General features: G+C 34.3%; 1 protein-coding gene across 13 annotated transcripts in view; it reads left to right on the top strand.

Moving 5' to 3' along the window:
* Nucleotides 1-23616, top strand: part of LOC135834981 (multiple PDZ domain protein-like) — a 382459-nt gene that overhangs the window by 14779 nt on the left and 344064 nt on the right. The gene's annotated exons all lie outside the window — the stretch shown is intronic.

Raw genomic sequence — 23616 nt, 5'->3', positions numbered from 1 at the left:
ACTGAGCAAATTTTGTCCTTACAAATTTTTGCCCAACTTGAAATTTGAAGGGGCTATGACCACATTTAGAATAAAAAAAGACTCGAAGAAAAAAATCAATAGCGAAAATGGATTCTACATTCAAAATTGATCAAATTTTATTCTCTTCAATTTTTGGCACAGATCAAAATTGGAGGAGCTACCGACATTCAAAGTATGAGAAATTTCAAGGGTTGCTCAATTTTTTTGAAATTTCTTTTACTTTAAATGTCGCGTAGATCCTTCAATTTTGATCTGGACCAAAAATTGAAGAGAATAAAATTTGATCAATTTTGAATGTAGAATCCATTTTCGCTATTGATTTTTTCTTCGAGTCTTTTTTTATTCTAAATGTGGTCATAGCCCCTTCAATTTTCAAGTTAGGCAAAAATTTGTAAGGACAAAATTTGCTCAGTTTTCAAAGTACTACCAGTTCCCACCATCAACATTTTCATTTCATTTGTTTATTATTAAAATGTAATTTTGCCCCTTCTATTTTCAAAATAGGCAACTTGTTCACATAAGTTTTTTCTTAGTCGTACCCGATTAGGTATATCCAAATCTGAAGTTTGTACCACCACTCACCGTACCTCCGGATCTGGAGTTCCGAGGCACTCTTCCATGCCCTCCAATCCTGAAAAAACAAAAAATTACTACCCATATCAACATAAATTATAATGAAAAAAATCCCCCTTTCCCCTTTGGAATTGACATTCAGCCCCCCCCCCCAATTCAAAAATTCAACTTTTTTTGAAAAAAAAGGAAAAATTCTATTTTGTAAAAATTTCCTCTTTTTTTAGCACAAAAACCTAGACAAAATTCAATTTTTCCCCTTCATATAAAACCTATTTTCTTTCAAAAAATAAAATAAAAACGAATAAACAAATAAAATTTTAAACTTCCCATCAAATAAAAAAAACGAAAAACTGAAAAAAATCAGTTTTCTTAGAATGATAAAATCGACAGTGCAAAAAATCGGTGAAAATTCGATGTTTTGAGACCGATTTTATCGATGTTTGATTGAATCGATTTTTAAGCGACGCCACTAACGCTGCTTGATGTGGAAAATTTTGCGATAAATTTGATTCAGTTGTAGCTCCATTGTTGTCGTCAAAGAAAGAAAAAAAAATGGCGAAAGTGAAACGCACAGTCTATTTTTTGGTGTGAGTGGGTATAATTGAAATACGTTGTCGTTCGTGTAGGTATGTGTAGTTTTTCCTTCGGTTTTTTTTTTTTTTTTGTTGATTCAAACACAACACAGCCATCGTGTCATTTTTCTCATCGCATTACATGTGTATCGTATACTAGGTGCAGGTTTCTCTACTTCATATACAGCAAAAAGCTCGTTCGTTTCTATTTTTATATTCTCTCGGGAGGTTGTTGCGTTACATTCGGTGATTTTTTTTCTCTTCTTCGACTACCCAAGGTTGATGTTGTTTGGTACGATGAGCTTGAAACACGCCTTGGGATGCTTTCGATGTGATTAGACAAATTTCAAAATATGGTTACATGCACGCTACAAAGCTCTCGATACTGCGTCTATATTTAGTTTTTTGTTTGGAAAGACGCGCGAGAGAGAAGGAAATAGAGGTGGTATACCTTAATAAGGAAACTTTGTTCGCTATAGTTTTCTTTTCTGGTTAGGTACTATAAAGAAAAGAGTTCTGAAGCTCTTTTTCTGTGTACGTTATACGCACACAAATACCTATAAGTATACATGTATTTGTACAAAGTTATAAAAGAGAAATAGAAAGAGAAGAAGTAACCTCGTCGAATATGCGCTACTATAGAATGAACAAAGAGATGACGACGTTAACTTCATTACTGTCAGCAAATTCCACGCACAATATATCTTAATAAAAGTGGAAACTTTGTAAAACACGCTTAGCTGGTGTACTTCAAACCAAACTTGAAGAGATACGCACCAGTCAAAGTTTAATTTTCAATACTCAGCTCGCAAGAGCTGTAGCCTTATTTCGTAGGTGTCTTTGAAGGTTGTTGTTTGAGAGGCTCTTTGCGTTGTTCCGGAAAGAAATTCTTTGAATTTTCGACATCGATACGAGAACAATATTCAACGTTATGGCCGATAGAAATGCTGATGACCTGGAAACAAGTTGGTGTAACACCATCAAAAATGATTCGACGACCAGGGACGATGTCTTTTTTTCGGGTCGCCCACTGGGAGTTTTATTTGAGCTAGGCGTTTTAAAACGGTTTTCAAATCAAAATAAAATTGAACTCAAGTTAAAATTTTAAAATTGTAATTTTTAAAAAGGGGATAAAATTTTATAAAATAATTAGAAATAAAATTGAAAATTAAACTTATTGAAGGGAAACTCGACTCAAATAATGACATCTTACACATTCAAACAATAACAATAACGTTTATTAAAAATAAACATCTTACATTAACTTGAGCATAGATACGCTCAACAAGTTACTCAGACGAGTTTCAAAACAATAATAACAAGCGAACTTTAGAAAAATAACTTACGATTACGATAAAATAAACATATAGAAGTATTTCACCTAAGTACCTAAGTACGGAAATAAGGTAGATTACAAGCAAAAAAATTAAAACACATAAAAATACGTGAAAACACATTGATGTGATGGACATTTGACTCGATTAAAGGGAACAAATCATATAGAAAAGCTAAAGCAGACTGTTAACGCTCAGCACACAAATCGAGTTTATACTGGTAGGTTCCTAAAATAATTTCGACCAGAATGATGTTTGACGGTACATACCGACCCAACAGTTGTTTTTGAATGAAATGCGAGCGATGCGACCCTCGCTGATGCCTTGTTTTGCTCAACTCGTAAGCAGAATATTTAAGGTCGGAAAAATTAAAATTAAAATGCATATTTCCTAATTCCTGTTTAAACAAGGAGGGGAAGACGGTCGATAAGGTATCCGTTAAGAAATTACCAGATCCAAAAAGAAAATGATGAGATAAAAATTAAGAAAATTGAAATAAAATTGTGACCTCTCAAGCGTAAGGGTACCACAAGTCGGATTTTTTAAAATTGATTTTATCACGTAAGTATTTAGATACTAGAAACTGTCCTCTTTTGAATGAGACCGACCCCAGCCACCTACATTCAAAATTCGCGACGTGACAGGCATTTGAACTTGAAGTTTAAGAAAAGCTCATTCCGAGAAAAACGCATTTAAAGAAAAAGTAAGAAAATCTATTCATTTTAATTTTTTTATATGGTCAAAGTGGGGGGTTAAAAATACCATCAAGTGAAATCAGTTACAAATTACGATTTTATAATATAATTTATGAAAATTTTCATAAAAATTATGAAAAAAATATGAAAAACGAACAATAAAAGTCTTAAAAATAATTTTAAAAATCAATTTTTTTGAAAAAAAAATTCATGTTTTGAATAATTTTAAGTTAGATTTGCTGTAAAACGATTATTTTGAAATAAAATTTACTGAAATTTTCGTAAAATTTGTGAAAGAAACATCGAAAACAAACAATAAAAGTCTAAAAAAAAATTTAAAATAAATTTTTTGGAAAAAAATCATTTTTTTTTGTTTTGAATATCAAGTCAGATTTGCTTTAAAACGATTATTTTGAAATAACATTTACTGAAATTTTCTTAAAATAATAAAAAAAAAACATGAAAAACGAACAATAAAAGTCTTACAAAAAATTCGTTTTTTAAAATTTATACTTAACTTCATTTTCGGCCTTCCTCGAGGTTTCTTTGAATGGTTTTCAACAACATTCTGATTTGCCTTCCTCTTTTGAACTTTTGGAATAGAACTTTCCTTTTTCTTCACTTCTTTCTTCGATTTAGGTGTCAGAAAAACAGCTTTCAGGATATCGTCATTCTTTTTTGGTGCAACTTTCTTCGTTAGACGTTGAGCTTTCGGAGTTTGAGCTTTTGAAACAGTATCACCATTCGTTTTCAGTTCATCTTTTTTTTTTAATTTGAGCTTCCTTGGGTTTTGGGGGGGAGAGGACACAGAGTATCTTTAGCAGAATCGGAACAATACTCCCTGATGTTTTTGTATAAATACATTTTCCTCTCCTCACTCAATCCAAATGACTCCTGAGGAATGAGATCCGGAAATGTGCGTGTAGCATCCAGTGAAACATCATAGATTTTATGATAGATTATTTCCTTATCTGAGGAATGCTGCTTTGTTCCGATTTCATTACAGTTTGAATGTTCAAAAATAAAACTGGCTTGCTTCGAAATATTAGGAATTTTTTTAAAGTTCAAAGAATCAAAAAATTCCTGCCAATTATAAAAAGGAACATTCTCTTTCTTTACGTCAACAGGTTTGTTAATCTTCGATTTTGGTGTGCTTTCTGTTACAATATCACATAATTCATCCATAGACGATGCTGCAGTAACTTTGTACTTCTGTTTAATGAGACCAAATGCCCAGTCACAATGGAATTTCGTATGTCCAACTGGAAGAAAACATAAAGTAATGCTTTCATGTAAGCCAGATAATACTCTCCAGAGTAAATAGAACATTGTATAGTTGTTCTTGTTCTGCCCACGACAATTATCGGCGTGAAGATATAGGTGACGCTCGTTGATAGAATAATTTTCGAAGTAGTAGTGTAGCATACTGATAATTGCATTTGCACCCTTACCAGGGTCCCGATCTTCTGGAATTAGGAAGTTATGTTGTATTTTCGAAGTGTCGTTCATCACGCCGAAAATTGCAACTATGAACGGAGCTAAGAAGTATAATGGTCCAGGTTGTAACGGATTTGATGGTAAGCTTACATTTTGCGCCATATCAAACGAGTAATGGGCATATTCTACTGATACTTTTTCAACTTTGTAAGCTACCCTTGTATCACGAATCATACCATCAAAAATTTTCCGTTCATCCGCCACATTATCCAAAAATTGAATAGTAAGTAGGTAGGAATAAAATGATGAAAAACTCACCAGCAAGCTTGTTAGATATATTAAAAATTTGAAATTCGCGAATAAAAGGTGTAAACTTTGATAAAAAAAAAGAGAAAAGAAACACAAAAAAAGACTTGAAAAAATATTATGAACAAAAACTGAAGAGATTAAAATTTGACTTGAAATAAAATACTTTAAAAAAACACAGTAGCACAATATGGTCTCAGAGAATTGAAGTATAAAAAGATACATGACTTTTGGCCATCTCCTTTGGTTGTATATATATCAAAATTCTACCCTAAAGCAAGAGGGAGATGCCGCCAGTTCAAAGAAATTGCCACATTGGTCATCTCGATGTGAAAAATCAATAATTGAAAAGAATTTTGGGGTACAAATGCGACAACCAGTTGGTCAAAAAGGCCGACGCATTATGTTGCAATAATTGCCAGAAAAAATACATAGGGTAAATTCCAGAAATATGAGAATAATCAACATGACTTAAGTTAAAAGTTTCCCTTATGAAAAAGTCTAATAAAGGTAGTTTTTAATAGCAGTTTTTAAGAAGGAAATGCGGCAAGAGTAAAAGATGAACAATGGACAAAAAAGTTTACTTGAGTAAGTATGTAAACAGATGGTGTTAAGAGTAGCTTTTTGGTGCTTGCACCTTAATATGTAAAAATCTGTAGATGGATGTTGTAAGAGACAACAGACAAACAGGCATGCAGGGTAAGGTGCCTACACCTTTTTTTTCAGGTTGCCCCAATCCCCACGAGGGGGTGGGGAAAATTTATTGACACATTAGGAAATAACATACAGTACCTTAGCGGTTTATCAGTATTCAGTACATTACTACTTACACATAACCAATAAACATGAAACAAATTAACAAACAATAGTATGCAAAAATGTGAATGTAACATGAAAAGGGAAAAACCCCAGTTGGGGAAAACTTGTTGAGGATGACAAAATAGTAATAATCTAACATTGAATATTTTGATAATGAAATAATATATTGCATAAAGGGACATGAAATCACAAATATAATATAAGGAGTTACGATACATAGTAAGACACGGTGTTATTCTGAAAAAGAATATAATTAATATAGAAAATAATACTTGATTATCATAATGGATTAGTTTGAGTGGTAGGTCCGCTCTGCCAAGTGGTGACTATACCTAGCTTCATATACCTATCAAAAATGCTACTTTGGAAGCTAGTATATGACACCGTCCTCTTTTTTCTTTATGCCGACTGTATTCATTTTGACAAAAAATGTGACATGCAGAAGAGAAGTGAAGCGAAGTGAAGGGATTTTTAAAAATACTAACGAATTCCATTGTGTCATAACACATTGAACAATTTGACTCACAGAAACAACATTAGGCACAGAGCCGTTTTTATCAGAATCATTGCTTGGCACAGAGCCAGAATTTACCTCAGGCACAGAGCCAGTATTTTGAACATTTTGCACAGAGCGAATACCTGAATTTGCACATAGCCGGGTACACTAATTTCTGCTGCCATAGAACGTAGAATTTTTAAACACATCTCTCTGTTTACACTGGCCAATGAATCTGCCGCTTTCCTCAAACATCGTACAGCTGCAGTTACTTGTGTCTGTTGGATTAGTAATGAATCCACTGAAGAAAAACTTGATAGCGCCTCTGTAACTGCTCTTACCAAATCAACTTCTGGATATTCAGACGAATTCTGCTGGGGTTGCTTCTCCATTTCTACTCAAACAAAGACAAAAATAAAACACTCGTACTCGCACATGCACACAGCTATGTGCACTTTAATGCGCCTCACACAGAACTTTTCTAGTTTCCTTTACTTCCCAAGGATTTTATTTATATCATACATAGCTACTGGCCAGCCACGAAATAAAAATTTATGTAGCGCGCTTATTAAATCACCCTTTCTGATCGTCACCAGAAAATGATTCCACAATTTAAATCTAATTCAAAACCGAATTTTGAATAAAAAACCAAGAAGAAACGCACAAAGATTTATGGGATGACTCTTGATAAGAATTTGCTTGAAATATAGGTACAGGCAACAGAACTGGGTAGCAAGTATCAAAGTACTCCTACTCAATTTTTATTAACGCTTCATCCAAACCTCGCTTCCACTCCAGTGTAAATCGCCAGTAAAGCAAAAGGCACTCTTTTTGCATCTCAGAAAGGAGCATGGTCTAAAACCCCCAACCACATTTGCAGCCCATTGCGCAAGTCTTTGGTGGTACTTTGTTGGTGACACTTCAATCACAACCGGTACGTTCGGAGGAAAGTAAGAATCGGTGAAATTTCACCAAAGGAATTCTAATCATCGGGGTTTTGGACTTCGATCCACGGATGCGCTTGGATGTTGCGATTCTGCAATTTCTCGCGAATGTAGTTTCTCATTTCCTGTGGAAGGGCGAGCCATTCGGAATCCTCTCTCAGGAAGCTTTCCATAATCGGGAAACACAAATAATTCACAGTTTGTAGGAAAGATACCAACGAGATGTTGAACTTCAACAATATTGACTCTCTTTGAATTGAAGTTTGCTAATGAATTCTCTGATATCTGCTCTCCACTTTGCATGTTTTTCTTGTTGACAGGGATGACATCCACCTCTTTTATCAGAAATATCAGGCGTGAGATGAAATTTTCTCGAAATCAAATTTAAACGAGCTCTTGAAACGTGTAATGTCTTCAAAAACGCATGGATCAAAGGCATTTTTTTCTTGTGCAGCTCTTGATAAGGTGAGGGCTCAATTTTGGGTCACTTTTTTTCACAAGCTCTGGTTGTTGACCAGAATTGTTTTCCGCAAAATCGACTAATTAGTAGGAAAGTAGAAATATCCAGGCATAACGTACTGAAAATACACCCAATTCGATGATGAGGAAGAATCTGAAAAACTGATTTTACTGGACCAATATTTTACCCGTTGTAGAGTCACTAGTGTTGAAATCGAGTTAGTGGATATAATAAACGACTCGCCTTCAATAAAAATGATACCAAACGAGTGATCTGAATGCAAAATACTGGTAAACAAAATTTTTACAACGAAAAAAAAAAAACTCAAAATGGGTCGACCCAAATTCAAGAATTTTTTAGTTTCAAAATTTTATTATCATTTTTTTCTTAAAAAAAAAAAAAACACAAAAATTCGATTGAGTAAGTAACATTATGGAATTAATGACTAAATATCGTAATACTCATACAAGTACATACATACCTACTTACATATTAAATAAGCACACTTAGTAAGTGTATCGAAGTAATTACAAGTATATGTAGTAGGAAACTTTTACAAATTGTTCGAATGCACTTAGAATAACAGCTCACCTCGTCTCAACGTTTTTGAGTCGCCAACTTCTTTTTCATCTGAGCAATAGCGCACGTAGCTTTAATACGTATCCTAAGTGTTGTTTTGTAAATTTTTCTCTTAGAAAATCGCAGTAATTTTGAAGCTATGAAAATCAACTTTTTTTTTAAAAATCCATTTCACATCCAAAACATGATGAGAAATGAAAGCGTTATATGAATCAATGCCTTTAAAGCTGCGAAATTCCAAGTTTGTATAAAAGCTTTTTGTGTTGACGTAATACTCAAAGCTGTCGATTTTTTGAATCGGCGGAATATTCACTTCTTGCAAGTTTTTTTCCAACTGCTCTGCAGCCATCTTATACACCAAACTGTAACTGCTCTATGTGGTTAGTAACATTAACAGCTGCAGCTGGGTCGTCATTATTTCTACTCTGGGTACTCTCAGGTCCAACATTGTCTGGCGTGTCTACATCATCAGAATATTTAGAATCTGATTGATGATACACAGAATAATGAATAATCAGGGAAAGTTGAAGACACTACCACATATTACTTAATCTCTAAATCACGTGAACCATCCATGCAGTATGTTTGCTTTTGTATACTGATACTCTTCTGTGGCTTCCACTTCATGTTTTCAATAATTCTGAATTCAGAATTTCTGATTCCCAGTACGACAAATAGAAATGGAAAAACATGAAAGAAAAACTAAAAGCACATTTCTGATTTTCATTTTTCAATGTCGCGAACTCACCTTCTTCCACCATTTAGCAGATTTCCTGTCCAAGTTGTAGATTCTTACTTTGTGATCGCCTAAGTCAACGCCGTCCATTATTTTGTTATAAAATTGAATAATGAAACTTGAGATTCGGTGCCATCCTTTTGACGGCGTCATACTGTAGAGTTACTTCCTTCTCATGACAGTTACTGAGCACCAGAACCTCTTTCGTATCTTGCCATCGGCATCCGGAGGAGCAGCAGGGGATCAGACATCCTTCTGATCCTTGGTCAGGAAAGCAAGACTACGCACGTCTAGATTTCATTGTCACAGCAGGTGCGATCGGAGCAGTATCAGAATTTTGAGAATCCATGGCGAATGAGTGATTTCAAGTTGGGAATTTCATCGAGCCGCCGAAATGCTACTCACATTTGTTCGAAATTCACTCTTGAGACTTTTGCAGTTTTTATGGCGATGGTTTCTTCTTTTTCGCAGACATCACAGCATCTTCGAATTTCGGTATATTTTTTTGATATAAGAACAAATTTTCATAAAATGAACAGTGAACACAATATCCAGGATTTCCCACACTTCTTCCCTATTGGGCAGGAATTTAATGAACAAGCTTGTTTGAATTCCGGACGAGCATCTCTGAAAATTGAGCGCAATCAGTTGTGGTTGAGCAGATATAAAATAGATATTATGTTATTACGGACTTGTAAACGTCTGATGAGAAAAAATTGCATCTATAATAGTACATTATAAACAAACAACAAAATATACATGAATGAACACAACAAAATCCTAATAAATTGAATCTTGAAAATTTTCAGAATTAACTGATTAATGTTATTCCAAATTGATGGTACATATAAGGCGAATGGCGATTCTCTTTTTATTTTGATCTTTCTGCTCAAAGAAAAGAATATAACAATAATAAGGGAATGAATTTTGGTTGGTTGTTCATTAAACAAACACAGTAATTTAGTTGAAAACATGAGAATACATAGGTCGGAGGTTCGTGTTCGGCCGTATTGTCATTTAGCTGTAGTACTGGTTGCAGGAATTCTTTTATATTTACCAATTCGCCTGGAGCCACCCACTGCAGATTCATTACCGTCGGTGTTGATAGTATATACCCTGTGTGATTATCAGCTTCGTTCCTCCGCCAACTGACCGGAGTTATTGTTACCGGTACATGCCTTATTGTTGGTTCGTTGGTCGTATTCATGGCTATAAGACAATTATCATAATTAGTCATATCGGAACATTTCCTTATATGTGAGGATGTCTACATATTGAATATGCAACATCGTTCACATGCTCGTAATTCAAAATTAATATTTAAATAGGTAACCAAATCAAATTTCTATTAAAAATTAAAATACTCATGGGTAACCAAATTTAATTACTTAATATCAGTAATAAATGAACACAACAAAATCTTAATAACTTGAATCCTGAGAATTTTCATAATTAACTAATTGAATGTTCTTCCAATCGATGCTATACTTGAATAGTCCACTCCACTCCACTCACAATTAGGGAACCTCATGAAGTGTCACCCAAGAAGTACCAATTTGCCAGTTTAGATCAAAGAGACGAGTGTAGACAATTGGTTTGTATAACCATTTCGCGTATCTGGTCTTCCAAAAGTGGATTTGCATTTGACGTTGGTGGAGATGGAGGATTGTTTAAATCGCCATTGGCAGCAGCAGTAGCTCCGGACCGCGTGTTTGTCATGATTAGTAGTTTTATTCAAAAAAAATTTAATACTTGACTAAATTATCACTTTTATTTTAAATTAGCGAAGATATAGTTTTTCTATTACTCAAATCGATCTTTCTTCTAAAAAAATTTAAAAAAAAAACAGAGAGAAAACTTTACATTAATGCATTAATGTCACTGGAACTTTTATACACTGTTACACCTTTCAGAGCACATTATAACTTATATGTACCATAGTACGCATGGACGATAATATAGTTCTAGTCTCAATGGAAGGGTTATCAAATAAACGATATTGGCGCTCAATTTTGGTGATTGCTGCAAGTTTGGATTAACACAGAGGTGAATTTGTTGGGTGGGCTGTTTGGCGGAGGCGGTTACTTGGAAGGTTGGTAGCTTTAGCTTATAGTCAAGGCACATTCCTTCGGCTGGTGGAGGCTCTCGTTTTTCATTGTGACAATATTTTTCAGGGGGGCCAAGAAGTTTGGGTAGAATGGATGTATCAATGCGGCAGCGAGTAAATCCAATTTGGATACCTAAGAAAAATTGTATTATTAATAAATCTGAATCTTTGGGCGGATTATTATGAATTAAGAGTTCAGGGTCTCTTCTCATTTCTCTTAAAAAGTTTTTACGTCGAGGCTGTACCATAGCCAAATATATTTATCCATAGAAATATTTTATTTTTATTTAAATTAATCGCGATTCGCGACAGGAGTGGCATACTTGAGAGTTATTCCAATAAAACAATAATACAAGTGCAAAACTAACATAAAAATTACGCATTATTTAAAAAAAAAATTCAAGTACCTAGGTAGGATCTGGCTGAATTGGCGGAGCATGAATGAAGAATGTTTCGTAGTTTGGCGTTGATTCAATTGGAGCAATTGATGGCGGTTCGATGTCCATTCTAATGGTCCAGTGAACCAGTTTGAATCAAGGAGTTGCTGAGTCGTTGTTCCGCGTGATGGGAAGTTGGCAGGGTTAATCGTACTGGCAATGAAGCGTTTTTAAACTGATGGCTCGTTTCTGATGTCGTCGACACGTCGTTGCACAAAAACTGGTAGTAATCGTGATGTATTTTCGACCCACGCTAGTACACACGTGGAGTCTGTCCAGATGACACGGCGCGCAATAGATATTGGCAGCTGTTTTGTAACAAAACTGATCGCTTGAGTCGCCATGTACATCGCAATGAGCTCGAGTTTTGGAATTTCAAGTTCTTTCGCTAATCTGGCACGCGAAAAAAGTAGATGCATATCGGATTGTGTTGGCATTATTCGTTTCAAGTAAACCACGCTCTGCTACCATTTATTGGATCGCGATTGACCCAATAAAAACGAAATTTCAATTATTATAATGGAATTATAGGTAGGTATAAAAATGAAAAACTGAAAAAAAAAATTTAAAAAAATTATTGAATTTTAGGAATTATTATTAGATAAAACAATGAAACAAGTGCAAAACTAATGTTATGTTCCTTCACTCCAAAAAAATTAAGAATGAGTATAAATTGAATAAAATTTGATTGTGCGAATTGAAATTTATAAAAATGTCATCAAATTAAAAGTTACAAACATGCATGCAAATACTTACATATTAAAATTAACTTACACTAAAATGGGATTCATATTTGTTAAAATTGACAATCGAACAATATAAATTGAGATAAAAATGTAGATTCGGCAATTTTTTTGGCTGTTTTCTCTATCAATGCAAAATCACGATCGGAGGCGGAGAACGAGTGTCCGGATACCAAGAATTTGTGTTCAATAACATCAAAGAAGCCTAATGTTATGAGATAAAAATATAAGAAAACCAGCATCTGATTTTTCAACTGGCCAGCGCAATTGTCACTATAAACAGTTAGCATTCTCTTACTGCTGACAAGTTCTCCGGAGTTCAATGCTTGAAGCAAGCACGAAGCTATTTCATTGGCACCTCGTTTAGCCATTCCTTCATGCCATACAATCATTACTCCAGTATTAGAATCGGCTACATGAATACCGAAGTTGTAGCAAGATAATTGACGCGAATAGTACATGTTTGAATGAGTCAGCTTCGGTAAAGAAAACACTTTTTGTAAATCCATGGTGACTGTACAAGCTTACACTGTTTGGCAATGTACTTTCAGCAAAATCTCGTTTCACAGAATCGAAAGAGAGTGACACCTCCATGTGATGTGCTCGGAGTTCTTCAAGAGCTTTTCTCCCAGCTGAAGTACGTTCTTTGGATATAATCTTTAACCTGTCACATGTTTTGCAGGTGTCTACTCTCAGTGGACGAAATGAGAGATTCGGAAAATCAGTTTCAAATATTCGTTGATAATATCGCAAAGTTATTTTCTTGTTATCTTTATTGTCTGCTTTGAAAGCTCGATATAATTTGAGAACACTCAAATCGCCACTGAGAAAAGGGTCGAAAAATGGCGAAAAAAAATTGACAACCCACTTTTTTTTGCGTTCGGAGTCGACAGGAAACAGGCGAAATCCCTTTTTTTGGCTGTTTGTGCAACCTATGGCAACACTTGGGGCCATTATTACAGTCGCCTGTGATTCACATGAAAAAAAAATGACATGGATTAATATAATTCACACAATAATTAAGAAGTAAGAAGTTGAACCATATACCATAATTTAAATGAATACAAACCTATTACGCAACATCAGATGTATGTATAACAATTAACAATCTATAAATTTTAAATTCATCAATAATGACGTAATTATTCCAATTTTGTTCAACAAAACTTTAAAAATTAATCATTTCCGCCTTTTTTTTTAAAAAAAAAAGCCAACACATTCTTCGTGGACGAATCTGGTATGTACATATGGCGGCACTGACGCATGTCTCTTTTTGAGCGTCCTCTTCATCATACCAGTAATTATCTTCAACTTTTTTTCACATTGTTTTCTTTTTGGTTGGCCAACTTTTTCTTGTATTCTGGAAAAACAATTTGCTACTTTCCCTGTCAGAGAGGAGTTGGCGAGAGTTTCTTTACTGAATAAAATTCCTATAGCTCCATTTGAGAAACATTTAGTCGAAACATTACAAACATTCGTGGTTTTGATTAATTATTATTATTCTCATTCAATTTAAATTTAGGTCATTTTCGTCAAACTAGGTATATCTCTAATCGTCAAATTATGAAAACAACAACAAATCTGGGAAAAATCCACAAACATTATTCACCCAGACTATATTGGGCGGTCGGTGTCTTTAGGATTACGTCGAACGCGCGCTTGATCATGTCCTTTGGGAATTTCGAGTTGACTATACGTTCCAGCAGCGGGTGCGACTCTCCAAGTTTCAGCTTCAGGTTATTGACGCATCTCTTTATGACGTCAAGATTTTGGCGTTTGCCTTGGAGGGACGAGGCAACCTTGAGCGACTCCATTTCGCTGTAGTAAGTAGTGGTGAGGCGAGACGGATCACCAAAGCGAGACTTCAACAATTATAAACTACCTCCAAATGATGCTTCCTTCTCTTGGTATTGGTATTACGAGTAATTATTGATGGGTACATACCACATTTCAATCTTCAGCAGTAGTACCAGCTGTCTGTAGTAGCGCAACAAGTTCGTTGCGGAGCTTTTGAGCGGCTTCGAGTGAGTCTGCTTCGGACATGCCATCATCCATGTAGGTTTCATCCTCAAGTGCCTTCGCTGCGGCAGGAAAAACTGCTTTTCCATCCGTCGCTAGCTGCTCAAGACATCGAGTAGCTTCATAAGGAGCACAGCCTTCGCCGTAGGTAATGGTGTTGAGCGGGAAGTCGATTCATAAAATTGTTAATTTATGGAAATAATAGGAAATTTAAATAGAAATTATCAAATTATAAATGAGAAATTAATATAAAAATATACCAAGAAAATTGAGTTTAAAAAATATTAAAATAAATTAAATAAAAAATGTAATTAAAAACTTACAGTTTTGACAACATTCCTCGTTGCTCCAATGGGCACAAAAACGAATAAGACTTGGGAATCGGATATTTAAATAAAAATACAAACTCGGAAATTTGAATTACATATATAAAAAATGAAAAAATTGGAGATTTAAATTGAGTAAAAATAAAAACAGGTGCATAATACGTAGTAGGTCTAGGTACACCTTGTTTTTATGAACACACTCATCGACTGCGGCATCGCAAGTTTCATGACGGGCACCTCTCTTGCTCTGAATAATATTCGTTTTCAGTAATCCAACTGCAACTTCACATTAGTACATTAGTTCATCAACGATCATCGTTCTGTGTTTTTTCCTCGTGATTCATCAACACTTTCTCCCAAACTTTCAATCTCAATGTAAAGAAACGCACTCGAAGAACGACGATAAACACACAGAAAAGAAGTGATAAGACGACAACGCTTCGTATTGAACAATTGAGAAGACGAACCTGATTGATTGGCTCATGATTTTTAATTCCAAAATACTCGTGAAAAATTTAGTTTAGTTTTTTCTTGAACGCATTTTTCGTTCACATTCGACGCTTCATCATTCGCATTTTTGTTTTGATGTTTTGAAGTCGGCGCGTTTCCATTAACTTTTTGTGGTTTTGGTTTTCCCGAAATTTTCTTTATCAGCCTTCAAATTAAACAAAAAAAGAAACGGGGAGGGGGGGGGAATCGTTATCAACAAGTGGCAAAAATCAATTACCTGACGTCGTATGAAATAGTTAGTAAAGTGATCTACGTGGTGCTTTGGACTAGTACTGGTCACTTATTTATCTTCATTACAAAATGAATAAAATAATACCTTACCTAAATTAAGCAGTCTATAGCCTCGAATTAACTATGTTTTTTACATGTGATCTCTGCTTAAAACAACGAAGAAATCATAACTCGAACCATTTTGTTTATTAGTGTAGTACGTTCTTTTATAATATGGATTCTATCGGTTTCAATTCATATGAGCTGCTTTACCTTGTCATACAGCACCCTACATAGTATGTATTGACCGACTTGATGATTTGTAGCTGGAAAAAGATGAAATTACGCTCAATTTTTCAATTTCAATTTCAATAAAAATGATTAACTATGGATTTTTGTAAATCATGTCCAAGTTTTAAGAAGATATTCTATGCTTTCATAATTTGAATCATCAAAATATTAGAAAATAATAATAATAATTCTGTTTCTTAGACAAGGATGCATACCTATGTAAAAGAAAAAATAGAACTGGGGAAAAAATGAGTGCCTATTTCATGGAACTGAAAAAAAAGAAGCGAAAAAACAAAACAAAAAAAAAAAACAGAAGAAAAAAAATAGAACTAGGAAAAAAATTAACGCTTATTTTCACCATGAAATTGAAAAAAAAAGAAGTAAAAAAACCCAAAACACGTTGAATAAGTAACAATTCAGGCATCGTAGCGGGTCACTTTTATAGTGACTTGGTCACTTTTTTCACAAAAAGTCACTTTTGGTTACTTTTTTCATCAAAAAGTCACTATTGGTCATTTTTCTTCCAAAAAAGTCACTTTTTTGATTTTTTTTTCATTTTTTATCCAAGTTATCTTTTTTAAATTCATTTTCAAAGGATTTTATGCGAATTTTCTTTATTAAACAATTTCAGAATTTTAAAAACACAAATTTTTACTTTTCGAAACATTAATTTTCAAAAGCTTTTGCCCTCGCTTCGCTCGGGCTTGTTTTCTTTTCTTTTTCAAAACAAGGATGCATGTGTAAAAAAAAAAAAAAAAGAAGTGGAAAAACAAAATTGAATCACGAGACAAAAAATGAGCTTTTTCGCCATGAAATCGAAAAAAGTAAAAAAAAAAACAAAAAAAAACAAGAGATAAATAACTTAGCATCTTTGACCAAGTACTGGTCACCCGTCAAGATATCTTGCGCCTATTTTGCATTTTGATTTAGACATTTTTTTTAGATACTCCGCTTACATTCAAGGGTATGGCATGATTAGTGATTGAAAGAAAACGGAGAATGTAGATATAGGAGGAAAACATTATTCATGAAAATATTGAGTCAAATGGCAAATTCTGTAAAAAAAAAAAGAAAAGGGGAAAAAATTTTTTAAAAAAAGGAAAAAATTTAAAAATGAAGAAAAAATTTAAAAAAAAAGAAAAAAATTTTAAAAAAAGGAAAAAAAAGTTGAAAAAAGGAAAAAAGTTTTAAAAAAAAGGTGAAAAAAATTTTTAAAAAAAGAAAAAAATTAAAAAAAAAAAAAAATTTAAAAAAGGAAAAAAATTGCAGAAAGTTTAAATTATTACGAACTATTAAAATTCAAGAAAAAAAGTTTTATTCAATCCGCAATTGACCATTAAAAATGATAATGTGTATTTGGTTTGGGTTGTAAGGTATTTTTTCATAAACAATCTGATGTACGAAAAATGATGGGGCAAGTTGGTGGTAAATAATCAACACACTCCACAATACTGTGTAATAAGCGAATTGAAATCAGGCGACGTTATCGCACCTCTTTTTTCGCTCATGCCCTGTTTACTTTGGAACCACTGACGATCAAGGGGGAAAAGAATACGAATACTGCTCTATCTATAAGAAACTCGTTGCTCAATGTTGGGCTCGACTTTTGAGTAGTTGAACGACTATTCAACTTGTACGTTTTATTTGACAAATATTCGACTGCTGGCGAAAAATAAATAATTTATGTCACACGAAGTTTCGTATACTGCGAAACAGTACATTTATGTACTTTTAACGTATTTCATTAGTTGAAATATACGAATAAAACAGCAGAAGTGTAAATTAAACACGAGCTGACGTCTCGACGAGATGTAAGCATTGCTCTACACTGCGTATGTATACGTAGACGTACGTATAAAGACGTTTGGAAAATTTCGCTAATGCGACTTCCAACGTCTAGTAATTAAAATTTCGAGCTCGACTTTGGCTGGCTTCGTGTACAATTACAAATATGCCGCCTTTACTTGTCGTTGAGCGAATAAGGCAGCAGTCGAGGGTATAATAATGTCGATGGTTGAGCTTTAGTGCTATAGAATGGTAAAAGGCAGAAGCTGAAAAAAGAGGTCGCGTTGGCGGCGTTACTGTAATAAAAAATAGAGAGGCCTGACGACAGTATTGTGTGTAATTGTATGTACGTTATTGTCGTATATAGTACCTACATGCTCTTATACTCTTTTGAAATTATTTCACAAAATTAACTTCTTTCTTTGAGTCGAGATTGTGTTCCGTTTATTACCACCAAGTAAGCCACATAAAGTACCATCTATACCTACATGTACGTGTATACGTATCTCTGCATACCTGCTGAAAAGGAAGCACGGTGGCAACAACCCTGAAAAAATAAAAGCCAAGGGGGTCGCTGATCTGATGCGGTGCGTTATTTTGTATCATTTTTATTCATAAACTCGCACGCTTTTCAAACTGCATGCCGTACCCTTTGTCTGTTTGCGGCATCTTTTTTTTTTTCATTCCACGCCGAGATGTGGTAGTTACTCTCCCCCTCCCACGTCTCAAACTTTCCGGCAGACTTCTTTGTAGCATGTAGTTGGACTATGCTGCAGTTGTGTATGTATTATAAAAGGAAGTTATTAAACAGCGCTGCGGTCTCGTCAAGCCCTTTGTACATATACGAGGTTTTCCGTCCAAAGACAGTATAAGAAGGATAAGGGGGGCAGTGTGGTTCGTTGTGTTGTAGAATGTCGCAACGCGATGAATAAGCCAAGTTTCCATCGTCGCCACCACCACAACCGCGCCATTCTCTTTTCGGCCTTTGGTGATGAATTACTTACTCGAGGCCGATGAGGAAAAAAAAAGTTTTCTTGAGAGAAAGCGAGTCGAAAGGGGGGAACGATCGTGGCACAGGTTGTATTGTGTTTCTGGTATACGTTTAAACGGCGGAGGGAGGTCAAAAAGGGGTCGTTGTAAGATAAACGAACGCCGAGAAATTTATCGTCCGGCAAAAAGAGCCCTTGTATAGATGCCACCACACAAAATGAGATATTTTATATCGTCAACGACCACCAACAACGTATCGGATATCCTATATCGGATACTTCTCCGCTCTCTGATACTTAGCCCAGATTCCTGCATGGTTCGCTTTGTATCTGCACCGGAGAAGAGGGGGTTTCGAAAATTACTTAATTTTTGCCGCACGCATCGACGACTACTTTAATTAAAAATTAATGGCTGAAATTAAAAATATATACGTGGGGGTGTATAAAGTTGAATTGCGACGAACCGTGTGCGAGCGTTTGCCGAGGCGTTTTATAATTACGTTTTTCTTTTGCGCGCTCTCCCCTTCCCCCTCCCCCACTATTCCATTTCCTCGCATTTCTGCCGCAGTCGATAGTGTTCTTCGTGTAAAAAATTGAAATTATATAAGTTTAAAAAATTAACGAGTTGTTTTAATTTAAAACTTTCGAAGTATATAAGTTATCGTATACCTTTTACTCTCGAGTTATTTTGAAAGGTTTGTTAGCTTCGTTTTTTCTTGCTCTTGGTCTTTCTCGATTTTACACTCGAGCTAGTTTTTCCAAGGCGTACAAAAGGTTGACAAAATACGCCGCACTGGGCTCCACAGGTGGTGAAATTTTCTATTTTCTGGAAATTTATTTTTCATTTTTAAAAAAACAGGCCTTTGTAAAAGGCTATGTACATGTAGTATTATAAAAGCTACTCACGAATGACTATACATAACAGTTAAGGTTCGATAAAATCGTAGACCCAGTAGTGATGTACGCAGTGGCCAATGTGTATGTGTGCATCATCAACATGGACGATGACTTGTGCGTACATTTCTTGATTTAATTTGTAGGGGAAGTAAACCTTCGTAACAAAACGATCATGTAAAATACTTGCTGTCAAGTGTGAATTTTTTTTTCAAGGATAAAGTTAATTTAAATAATTATGTACCTGATTAAAAATTTTTGTTTGAACTGTATAGTTACTTGCATATTACGAATAAGCATAGTGCTAACATGAATACAAACTGCATGCAGCAGAAACCTTATCAAGATTCTGCTCCAAATACAAGTCAACATACAAAATGAATATTAAAAATACGAACATTGCAGCGCAACTGGAAGCTCACCATAGTTCTCCTTGATTTTTGCACTGTTGTGGCTCTTTTCCTTTTGTTAACTCCAGAAGTTGATCCTCCGGCAGTGGTATGTACTAGAGGAGGTACTTGTAGAAGGCACACTTTCCTTAGGACTCACGTCTGTATCCAAATCCTAGCTTTGGCTTTCCCCATCTGTAACTTGTTCATATTCTTCAGCTGTTTCCTTCAGCAGCATTGGCCTTACGCGTAGGGGGTCTGTACCTACACCTATACGAGTACAGGGCACCCATCTTCATATATTTCCTCACCACTCTTTTCAGCCACTGCCAGGGCATAGGCTCCCATGTCTCTAGAGATTTCATTTTGTAATGCTATCATGTTGTAGTGACAGATTATGCAAACAAAAAAAAACATATTTTTTTTGCTTCCTTGACTTGACTTTTTGAAGGGACTAACAGTGGTTTCAAAGCAGACAGGTTCTGTTTTTTGTTGAACACTTTGTAAGAAATGAAGTCGCTCGTATAATCTGTAGCACACCAAACTGTATTGTGGCCTTTCTTGAACATCCAACGTTTACTTTTTTGGATAGGTAGAGTGTTTTTTTTTTCACTGACGTATCTGAAAGAACCTTGTAGTTGAATACGTTCCAATCGGCACCGTACTTATGCACTCGTTGGACACGTTACGAATAGACCTTTTTTTAGGTACCGGAAACGACTGCATAAAAAATAAATAAATAAATGAACAAATAGAAAATAAAATACACACAAAATGTAACACCAAAAATTAATGGCTCACCAAGATTTCAGGCTTTCTGGGACGCAATCGGATTGGCAGTATCTTTGCCTCCAATAAACTTTTTGAACAACTTGGCAGGATCTGAGCCTCTGAAAATGAAATTGGATTATAATACAAATACACACAAGATAAAATTTTCTACCGAAATCGAGGAAGTTAGTTGATTTACATGAAACTTACATGTTGACTGTTGTCCTCCTAATCTCCACACTTTCCATGTAGAATTTTTTTCTTGTCTTCTTTAGACATACGGCTGAGCAGCTGCACTGAGGGCACTGGATAATACTGCGTTCCTATTTTGATACATGCAACCATCCGATATCAAAACTATTTCTCTGAAATTCGGTCTTTTTCTTGATATAAAATCGATGATACAGGTTACAAATTCGCTATTTTTCCGGTTGAGCTGTGGTATACTTTTCAGCCAATGTCTTGGCCCTGTCAATTTTCTGCTTCTTTTCAGTAACTTCTTTTTCAGTAGAAGAGGCAGATGGTGGAGCAGTTGTGAGGACGAATTCGTTGATTGGAATTATATTTTGAAGGTTGATTTCGAATTTGTAGCTATAATTCGGAAACACTCTTTTACATAATCAAATGTTTGATTTTGTTCTCCGGCAACGTAGTGATTGTGGAAAAGAATGAGAAAAACTGAGATTTTTGGTCATAAATACCATCTATCTTCTGAAAGAAGATAGTTTGAATGTATTCTTCAGGGAAATATGTTCCTAACTCCTGGTAATCAACTAATCATTTACTGGTTTCTCAAAATCACCTATGAACCTATTTGCATCAAATCCACTTTTAAAACTTAATCTGGTGAATTTATTGTGCAAGTCTATATAATTTTGTGTCTTGTTATTGTTGAACAGGCTCAGAATTTTGAATCCTTGAAAAGCAGTTTGAGCCTCAGTGAGCCTATGCAGAAATGAATAGATTTAGACGCAAATAAATAAGATATATTAAAATAAAAATGAAAAACCAATACCAACACAATTGACAGATGTTAAGAAATTTAGCACAAATATTACCCATTTTATTAAAACAAAACGCAAATAATACTATCAATAATTTTAATTAAAAAACACACAGGACAATTACAACTTTACAAAGAAATATTGCGAATAGGTGATTATTCATTGAAACACAATCGTAAGTTACGCACCTGGAGTAAAACAACCACTTCCAATTTTAAATCCATAGCATTCAAAAGCTCCTGTCACTGAGGCAATTGCATTATAATGATTATTTCCGAGAAATAAATCAATATAAGTCTCATTAGTTGTTTTTCCTTTGAACAACAATCGTTTTCCAGTGTAATCAGTGCCATCAAAGACAAAGATTTCATACTTGTCCTTGAAGTACTCTTGGAACTTTTCAACATCTATCAGTGTGCCTCTGAAGGTACCCAAGTTGAATTTGGCATCTGTGCACAACTTGATAGATTATTTTGTTTGTTTTGTACCAGCTACATCATGTCTTGCAATTAATGATTTATGGAAACTTTAAATAAGTTTTTATTATAAGAATCGAACATTATAACATGATAAGTTATCTCTTCGAATAACAACAAACGAATGAATAATAATAATAAAAGAAAAATGAAGTTTAGCATTACATAAACATCAAAATGAAGTAACCAACAGTATTTGAATTTAGAACAGAAACGTTAAAATAACGTAACGTAACAATTGAGTTTCTATAAATCAACAGCAATTGCACGATACTCATCGGCATATTTTTTGTTATTAGGTTCACTTGCTCTCTTTAGGAAGACTATCATGATAACAATTGTCCGTGGTAGGCATACATTATCTAAATTATTATCTATTCTGATAATGGATTTCTTATGCTCCTTGCAATACTCATCAAAAGGTATTGTGCAGATACACCCAAGCCCAGGTTGAAGCGTTTGGGCCCATATACCACTACTGCATTTTTTTGGTTAAATTTTTAAACTTTTTTTTACTCTTTAAAAAAAAACAACAGGACACACATTTAGTTAGGTAAAAAATTTATTTCAATAAAAAATGTACCAACAAATAATTGTTGAAAATTTTGAAAATGAAAATTGACAAAAATTTCAATCAAAAAGTCTTTTTTGAATGTTATCGCTTCTTCTCCGTAGCGGAATACTATATACGATGCCTTGGTGTCCAAGGCGCTTTTGGTGGTAACGAGGTGGATGTGACAAACTAAATTCTTTAAAAAAAACAAACAAAAACACAACACAAGAAAATTAATCATTTTTAAAAAAATTTAAATAGGAGGATCGCGATCACTTCGGATTCAGTGATTTCTTTACCATCTTGATACACTAAATTATTTGAAAATGATCTCGAAAAGTGTAATTCTTTAAAAAATCCCAAATCAAAATACCTAGGGGTTAGAGAAAATGGTTTAGCTATTATGCTCTCCATCACTAGCGATAACATTTAGGTAAGTATTTGAAAAATAGTACCATTCTTTTCGATTAGGAACCAAAAAAATTTTTAAAACAAAAAATACAAATAAATTTAGTTCTAACAATAAGTACTTGAAAAAAAAATATTTTTATACTACTCTTCAATGTAGAGGAATGATTGCAGTTTAGCGAATTACTGCAACATTATCACAATGATTTACCAGATGATATTCCTCCCTCTAGGACATGAAAGATATTTTCTCCTGAATGATTTTGGTTAAAAATATGAAAAATAATTTAAATTTAGGCAAAATATATCTACACAGATTAAAATTAATAATAAAACTCCGAGGAGACTCACTTACTGATAGCAGAAATAAATTACAGGAAATCCTCGTAATAATTATTTTACTAGATTGGGTGACTTAAGATTGGAATAGGAACAAATTATTTCAAATTTCAAATTATAAAAATTGGCACAATTGTTATTAAATTCGCGATTAAATTTCGTTAAATAAAATGATCGCGGAATTATTTTATCAACATTGCAAAAAAACTTAGTTAGAATTTATCTTGACGAATTTGCAAGTAAGTAAATACAACTTGAAAAATAAATTGAAAAAAAAATCACGGAAGCAAAGATCACAGATATCAACTCTAAAAGCGACTAAGAGCAACTGAGAGAGTTGCAATCTACCCAAATTATATTTATAGTTAAGTACATTTTGGATGATTTGGAAGG

Source organism: Planococcus citri, chromosome 2 (assembly GCF_950023065.1).
Source record: "Planococcus citri chromosome 2, ihPlaCitr1.1, whole genome shotgun sequence".
Lineage (NCBI taxonomy): Eukaryota > Metazoa > Arthropoda > Insecta > Hemiptera > Pseudococcidae > Planococcus > Planococcus citri.
This window is presented reverse-complemented; position numbering and strand designations above follow the sequence as displayed.